The sequence below is a fragment of the Solanum lycopersicum genome, chromosome 8 (assembly GCF_036512215.1).
Source record: "Solanum lycopersicum chromosome 8, SLM_r2.1".
Taxonomy (NCBI): Eukaryota; Viridiplantae; Streptophyta; class Magnoliopsida; order Solanales; family Solanaceae; genus Solanum; species Solanum lycopersicum.
In genome coordinates, this window is record NC_090807.1 from 56,430,393 (window position 1) to 56,440,222 (window position 9,830).

A 9,830-nucleotide genomic window follows, 5' to 3' on the forward strand; every position below is an offset into this window, starting at 1 on the left:
CACTTACGAACAAGTACAATTTCACAATTCTCAAAATATAAAGTTACATCAAGTGAATGTCTCTCATGGAATGCAATTTAATGGTTCTCTCATGGAATCCATATCCAAACTGTTATCATATCGAAACGTGATATCCAATTTAATATTTATGTCAGAACGTGGCAATCGATCCCATATTTATGCCAACATGTGGAAATTGATCTCATATTTATGCCAGACCGTGGCAATGGAGTCAAGTTAGTATGTCAGTATGCAACACCTGATCAATTCAAGAAACCACAATCAGAATCTCAATGTATATTCTCATAATCATACAACAAGAGATAATTCATGTTATGTAGGTCCTCATTCATACTTAGTTACATTAGGTGTGATCAATAGACTTCATCAACATACATACATGCATTACAATGAAGCAATTACTAACATATATCACACAAAACATGAAATCACAACTATCACCAATCTCGAATCCAACCTTAAATTCCCTATGGCATTTGAATCACCCCTTTTTGAATTCTTTCCGATTGTTCTACGTCTACAAACAATAATTTATATGCAAAGATCAACAATCAAAGGTATAATTATCCGGATTATAACGACTCAAGACCAAACTCATGATCCCATACCCATATTAGGGGCTTTTTTCTCCATAATTCCTTATCAAAATCCTCCCCACCGATAATTATCCAAGAAACTAAGTTCTACAGATCGAAACATGGATTCGAGGTGTTAAAACCTTACTTTTAGCCTTAAGAATGTTTCAAAAACCGTCAAGAACACACCTAGGATCGTTCCTTATCTCACAAAGTCGAAAAGTACAGAATAAAATACTTTTAAGGTTTTATTCCCGACTTAAATCGCGCATGTCTAGCTATGGAGGCCTCAATCGTCCATTGTGGCCCCACCCTGGAAGGAATAATCCCGCCAAAGTGTCTTGTACGGAAATAGTAAGCAAATTTAAAATTTCCCTAAGATCATTTTCGGGTGTTCTACTCACTCAAATTCAATTCTGTAAAGTCGCATGGGTTCCTTAATGTCTTAGGTATCCACTCATGTAATCAAATTTATTAATAGATCTCTCATTTGTTACCAGATTTACCTAGACCTCACTGATTCCAATTTTGTCCAAATCTATACTATGCTGAAAATATCAAGCCACTACGAAAAAGTTCTTTTGGCCCCAATTATTTTGCCGTTGGAATTTCTCTAATGGTAGAGTAGTATCTAAAACGTCGAATTACTGGGGATACTTGTCTTGCATTTGCTTAAATTTCGAACATCGTGATCAAGAATTTCAACTGGTTGTTCCTCATACTGATGTCTTGTTTAACAACACTGTCTCACTTTATGATATAATCCTCGTCCCCAACCAACAATTGAATACCTATACATATTCACATACAATGCCTAAACAAAGCCATCACAATATTCGAGTGATAATTATTGTTGTATGTACACTTAGCTAACCACAAAGTTATTCCCAATAATCACCGAAGTTGATCGTACACATGTCTGGAACTTTTTATCAAGAAATTTGACACAAACATCAAGATGAATCATTTCTCATATAACCATGATAAAATTCTAAATCAAACTCACCAAAATTAGTGGTGAACCTGAACCAACCAACACATAATTATAATACCCAAACAACTATAGTTCTTATCAACATCTCCTCACAACACAATTTCCCATGAGTTTAAATTGTAATAGTTTGGTCTTTAGAAATCAGATACTCATCACGGGATATGTCTAAGCATACAAACCCTCCATCACCACTATTGAAATGCTAGATTTAGTAATTATAGATTACCTCTTAAGAACAGTATAATTGGATCCAATGATCTTCACGATCAACCACACATAATAAATACATGACCACGACAACAATATGAAACATTAGATTGTCGAATAACCATAAATATGCATGGTAGCTCTTCTATAAATTCTTATAAGCAATGTGGTCCATGTAGAACCGTTAGCATATTTTAATAAGTCAAAAAAAAATCAATTATGTCATTCGAAATAACCAAATCTTCCGAATCTTTCCACCCAACCAAGAGAATATCACAGGATTTGGTACCCTTGATCCACTACCAGATATCCACCGACTGAAGTGAAAACACACGAGAGCATAGATAGTGAATCATACTCACAATACTAACAACAATCATAAGCACTCCAACCATTTACTTTATTACAATTCAATACTTTTTTAAAGAAACCTTTCTTAGGTACTTAACAATCAATACTAATAAACTTTATGACTTTACTAAGGTGTAAGTCCTTTTAAGGATATAATTTCTGATACAGTTGATCATTTCTCACCTTGTCAATTCATACCTTGAAAAAATATATCACCACGAATGCAGACTTACAATGAAAAATATCAATTGTAAACTCTTTTGTCAAGTCCTTACCAATAGTTTTTAATCAATTTGACAGACTTGTAACACTATTACCATAAACACAACAAAACGAATGAAATCACGAGTTTGTGAACCTAATTGTCTACCCTTATGAATATATCTCTTTTGACTTTGCAATCAAATAAAACATTCTTTCTCTCGCTTCTCTCTAAAAGTTGTACTATATCCCCCTATTTTTCTTTATTATGACTCTAGCTCTTTAATGTCAATTCGAATAGTGTTCCACCATCTCTTAAAAGTTTTCATACAAGCACATACTCACCAAATATTAGAAAACCACAACCTTAGATACTCGCAAGTCGTAATTATTATACAAAAAATTGCTTAACCAACAATTTTATTACATAGTTACATCCCATCACAAACTCTTATTACCATTATGCTTAGTCAGCCCTTGCGATCACTATAAAGTCAACCTTTTCATCAACAGGACACCTCAAACTCAGGTATACTCATCCAACTAAAGAACTACCCTAATTTTTATACACACTTTCTAACTAAAATCTTCAATTTCTTTCGCCAAGTATACTCAATGGAACTTTCTTTATCTATAAGCTTGTCATTCTTGTATTCATTCACTCTTTTATGGCTCAAGATAAAATCGTCAGTCCTCATACTACCTTCTTTCTTCTTAACAAACAACACATAAACACCCCATGAGGAAGCACTTGGACGGATGAAACCTTTATCAAGAAGCACTTAGACTTAAGCCTTAAGCTTTCTTAATTATGTTTGAGTCATACAATACGGAGGGATGAAAATGGAGTGAGTACTACTTTCAAGTCAATAGACATACTCTACCCGGAGGCACACCAGGCAATCTGTAGGAAACACTTCCTTAAACTCAGACATCACATGAATAGACTCAATAGAGGGAGACTCAACCTCAACATTCCAAACATGAGTCAAATATGCCAAACAACCCTGCACTACCAAATTCTTAGCCCGAATGAAGAATATGATCCCTTCCCACTTTATTCTATCCCTACCAAGGATCTCTAGAGTTACTGACTTGGTATTAAAATTAAGCCTGATATATAGGGGGAACAACCAAGTCATTCCTAAATTTTATCAAGTCAGCATATCCAGCTTAATCAAATCAATCCATATCTGAAAATCCATAAACACAAAAGGACAACATGATATACATGGGTGATTATGACTGACTCTTCAACTAGGTAGACATATGGATTAGGGCGTCAAGTATATCACAAACCACATCAAATCCAAAGGAAATTTGAACTGACACATATGAATAAGTAGAACCCGAATCAAACAAAACAATAGCCATTCAGGCACAGATAAGAGTAGCACTTGTGACCACCGCATCACACAATTAAAACTCAGTCTTGCCCGAAAAAGCATCTAATTGAGCCCTCTCATCTTGACGGGGAACCTGCTTACCTGGATATACTGCTCCTCTACCCCATTACCATTTATCGGACCTCTAAAACCTTGTCAATTTTCTCCCCATATGATGCTCAAGTTCTCCACAATTGCAACACATTTAATAACTTAGCCAAGTAAGCATTGTTGCTATTGGAGCAGTCGTACCCTGCCCCTTGAAACTACATTCCCCAAAAGGCAACCGAAGTCAACCAAAATTCACACATAGAACATACACCTCTTATGATTTTGTAAGCACGTGGATGATAGTTTTTTGTTGTGTTTGACAACATTATATTTATTATAAGATTTTATAGTCTATCCTTGATTATTGAACATTAATTGGATTTTTTAGGGGTTAGTTCGGATTCGATTAGGATTTTATGATAAAACTTGGGATAAATAAAAGAGACAAGGTTGAGATTCTTCGCGCTCTGGCGGGAAATGCACTCTAGCGGCCTTGCGTTGGCTGAAAAATCTCGCCCTAGCGACTTAGACGAAAACAGTACCCATGCAACAAAATTTACTGAGCAAATTAAGAAAATCCTCTAAACTATAATAATCATTGTCTACCCCGAGTCAATCCAATGATACACAATCTAACTCATTTTCATTAAATCAACACCGTAATCCATACATCATATGGTACACAAAGACACTCACACAGTTATTACTCAAGCACAAGGCACGTCTAGATTTTTCTTACGAATCACCTTGTACATTATCTAGTCCCTTGCATCAAACTTATTTGAGACCTTCTTTTCACATTCACTGTTAATTCAAGCAATAAGGAACACACATTCATAGTTTTCAAGTTACAACTCACAAATAAGCTCAATTTTTAAATTAATTTGTTCCATAAATGATCATTACCACTCTCCAAGTACAACAGAAAATGTAAACTGATGCACCCTGCAACTGGTCAAAAGATAATTTATCTGAGGCAGTGGGTACTTGTTCCGAATGGTGACCCTATTCAACTGTCGTTCTCTATACACACCGTCTTTTATAGTGATGGTGTTACCACTTTTGTTGCTCTAATTCAAACTATAGAGTGAAGAAGGAAAATACTAATTCTTATAATCCAATACCAATTAGATTCAAGTCATAGCATGAATGAGTAGAAAAAAGTGACTTTTTTCCAAAAGTCCTAAAGCTTCTAGAAGAAAAGTACGAACATTCTTGTAATACTCCACAAGACTCTATTATACTTATTTTGGTACAATGAAATTAACAAAACTAGGGATCTAATATTAATTTTATCACGATCCAGACTATAATGATTGATACCCTCACTAACTCTCCAATGTGAGAACCATTACAACAATCCAAACTAACAATTTTATGAAAACTAAGACATTTAAAGATACAAAAGTAGGTTTGATGACAATAAAAAAATACAGAGTTCCCATAAACTCAAAAGATTTAAACAAATAACTAACCAAACTAATGCGGAAACAACCCCTAGAACCTGAATGTCATTGTACCAAAACTCTACTAATGATAAGTATAAGAGCAAATGGTATGACATTAAAACTAAACTACACCTTACATAAATAGTATGAGTCTGAAAAGAGTGGACTTAAACAAGAAGATCCATGGCAGCCTGAAAGAACTGGATTACCCTTGAATCTGGTCACGCTCAATAGTCTCCTAGTTAAGGTCTATTAATGGCCGCCTGAAGATGTCATGTACTGAACAAAGAACAAGCAAGTGGAGTATCATTATACAATCACAGTGTACAGATAGGATCACGCGACTATTCCAGTAAGCACAACATATATCAAAATTACAACAATCTAAACACATACATGCATAGAATATATACGCACACAATGATTTATCACTTACAAACAAGTATAATTTCACAATTCTCAAGATATAAAGTCATGTCAAGTCGATGGTTCTCTCATAGAACCCAATTCAATGGTCCGCTCATGCAACCCATGCCCAAACTAATAGCATACCAATACGTAGTACCCAATTTAATGTTTATGCTAGAATATAGCAATCGATCTAATATTTATGCCGAAATGTGGCAACCGATTTCATATTTATGTCGAAATGTGACAACCGATCAGAAATCAACACCCGATCCATTCAACAAACCACAATCACAATGTATACAATCATAAAATAAGAGGTTATTCATGGAAAGTAGTTCTTAGTTCATATTTAGTTACATTAGGTGTGATTAATAGACTTCATTCACATGCATGCATTACAATGAAGCAATCACTAACATACATCATTCAAAACATGATATCACAGTCATCACCTACCTCGAATCAGAGCTTGAATCCCTTAAGGCATTTGAATCTTCCCTTTTTGAATTCTTTTCGCTTGTTCTAGGTCTACTAATGACAATTTATAATAATCAACAATCAAAGGTCTAATTATCCAGATTATAAAGAACTCAATAATCCTAGACCAAATCCATGATCCCAATACCTAGATTAGGGATTTTTCCACCATAATTCTCATATCAAAACCCTCCCACGTCAATAATTACCCAAGGAACTAAGTTCTATGAATTGAAACATGAATTCGGCGAATAAAAACCTTACCTTTAGCCTTAAGTATGGTGAAAAAACCTTCAAGAACACACTTGGGGTCGTTCCTTAGCTATCAAAGTTCAGAAGTGTATAATAAAACATTTTTGAGGTTTTAAGTTGGGAGTTAAATAGTGTTTGTCCCGCTATGGCGACCCCAACCCGCCACAGCGGCTTCGCCCTAGCAGAAATAATCCAGCTACAACGGCTTGCACAGAAACAGTGAGCAAAATTAATAATTCCAAACCCCCATTTCACAACACACCATTATCCCATGACACACAAAAAATACACATTCACGCTAAGATCAATTCGGGAGTTCTACTCACCTAAATTCAATTAAGTAAAAAGTCGTACTAGATCCTTAAAATCTTGCCTATCCACTCATGTAATCAAATTCATTTATAGATCTCTCATTTGTTATCATATTTTCTGATTTTGTCCAAATCTAATACTAGAGTAGAAAATCTCAAGTTACTACAAAAAAAATTTTGGCCCCAATTCTTTCCCCGTTGGCTTTTTCCTAACGACGGAAATCAGGTCGCTATAGATTCACTATTTATAATTATTGATTTATTGATTTAGATCTTGATTTGACTATTTTCTTATCGAGTGAATGAATATATATAATAAACATATATATATATATATATATATATATATATATAAAATTTTAGTTTATTATTGCAATTACCGTTTAAGAAAAGGTTTGGTAATGTCATTACTTCAACCACATCATTATTATTTTTTTATAATAAAAACAAAATTCTAAATAAAAATTGGATTAAAATAACTCACCCAAGTAAAGACCCGCCCAAAATTCCTATAACCCATTAGTAATCCAATACTTTCATTCCCAATTTTGTTACGGGTGATAATGTTGTTTGTACTATTCACAGATAGTAATTATTGAAAAATTCTTTTTGCGGTCGTAAAGCCACTACTGAGGAATTGGAAGGGAGGGATAAACAAGCTTTTGCAAAAACATTAGACGTGATGAAGTTTAGTTTTATTTACGAAGCCCTACTGTTTAAAAGTGATGATATTATGCATTAGTTCACAAATATCAAATAGCAAATTCAAATTAGTTCACAACTTTTGAAGTAATGCCAGAACATTAAACTCATGTAACGACCTGTTAGTCGTTTTGAGCAGTAGAGTTTATTTCTGGTAATAACTGTCTGGGTTGACGGATCCCACGACGGACCGTCATGGGCACGACGGACCGTCGAGGGGGTCTCGTTCCAAAATACTTAGTTTCTGAAAAATTGGGTACTGAGAACAACTCTCTGAACTTCGCAACGGAAGAGCAGGACGGACCGTCGTAGGCACGACGGACCGTCACATGGTCTTAAATAAAAATTGAGTCTCTGAACTCTGTAACGACTTAGCAGGACGGACTATCGCAGGCACGACGGACCGTCACAGACTGAGTAACCCTGACTGGGTCGGATTTCTGTTAAAATTTTTTAAGGGGTGTTTTGGACTATTCCTGCTTATGATTATAAGGTTAGTGGTTTAATGTTAATAATTCAATTTCTTGGGGGTTAAAGAAGACAACCTTGGAATAAGTAATGGGTTACTTTTAGCATCTTTTATACTTAATTATATGATAAATAGGGTAAAACAAAGGGATTTTGAAAGAGGAGAAAATTAAAAAAAAAAGAAAAAGAAGGGAGAACGAGTGAGAGGGAGAGAAGAACGAAGAGGAAAGCAAAGAACTTGAGGAGTAGCTTGCGTGATCACGAATTCTTCGCTGGAGGTAGGTTATGGTTTATGCTATTTCATAGTAAACTCTTAATAGCGAATGATATGTGTTGGGTAGTATTGTAAAGTCTTCTATATGCTTAATTGTGTGCTTGCATGACGTGATTATATAATTGTGATAAAATAAGCATGATGAGGCTATTGAATCTTAAACCTTAAGACCTCTTTGTTAATGATGATGCCTTGGTATAAAAGAAGGCTTGATGAACTGAAAGAATGAGAATTAGGGGATCGGAGTGTCACGTTCCGACACCAGGATAGTATGGATCGGGTGTCACGTTCCGACACCAGGATAGTATAGATCGGGTGTCACGTTCCGACACCAGGATAGTATGGATCGGGTGTCACGTTTTGACACCAGGATAGTAAAGAGAATGAATCTTGAATTATGCTAATATACTCAGATTTAATGAACCTGTTTCCCAAATGAGTATGGTGTGGAGGCTTGAGTCCTCATAGATGTGCTTGGGTTGTGCCCAATGGTTATGGTACTTGTTGTTGTCACCTGTTTAGTATTGTAGTTGATTTTATGTTATTATCTGATATATATTGCTTTCTATTTTGAGTTGGCCGATGATACCTACTCAGTACTTGTGCCTTGTACTGACCCCTACTTGTATGTTTCTTTCTTTGTTATTTGTGGAGTGCAGCAAACGTGCCACAACTTCGACTCAACCGCAACTCTAGCCAGACTTCAGCATAATCAGATTTCAGGTGAACTATTGTTCCTAGCTCGGACTGGATTCTTTCTTTCAGGTCTTGATGTCTTGAAGTTCGGACATGGACCATCTCTTTTATTTATTTTAGCTTCTTAGATACTCTTAGATTTAGTAATTTGAGGATAGATGTTCTTGTGATGATGACTTCCAGATTTTGGGGATAATGATAAGTTTTGAGTTTTAGAAGTTAATTATTGATTTCGTTAATGAGTTTTAAGTTTTCCGCATTATATTCTGTTTATTATGGTTGAAATGTTGGGGTTTAGATTGGTTGGTTCGCTCACATAGGAGGGTAAGTGTGGGTGCCACTCACGGCTCGTTTTGGGTCGTGACAAACTTGGTATCAGAGCATTAGGTTCGTTGGTCTCATCACACAAGAACAAGTCTAGTAGAGTCTTGAGGAATGGTAGGGGGACGCCTTTACTTTTCTTTGAGAGGCTATAAGACTTAAGGAAAATTCCATTCTTTCTTTCTTTCGTGCTATTACTTGGATCCAATTGGTATCTAGGTGATACAAATTGGTATCTGACCATCTTCACTCTATTTCGCAGATGGTTAGAACTAGAGCAACAGCTGCGCCGACACCAACACCGGCAAAACAAGATGCGTCTGAACCAGCCACTGAGGCTGTAGCTCGAAGAGGAGCAGTGGCAAGAGGCCGCGGTAGAGGGTACTAGGGCGGTGACTCCTCCACCGACTGAGGAAGTATTAAGAGAGGGTGAGGAAGGGGGAAATGAACAAGTGCAGAACGAGGAATTACCACCCCAACCTACCCTAGAGATGATTAATCAGGTTCTTGCTTATCTTAGCGGGTTATCTGATCAAGGCCAGACACCTCCAGTGTTTTCTGCACCAGTACCTCAGGTTCCGGGAGTACAACATACAGCTGCTGTGGCTCCCCGCATGGATGCCTCATTGGAAATAGGCACGTTTCCTCGGTTGACTACAGGGCCTATAATGACAAGTGACCAGCA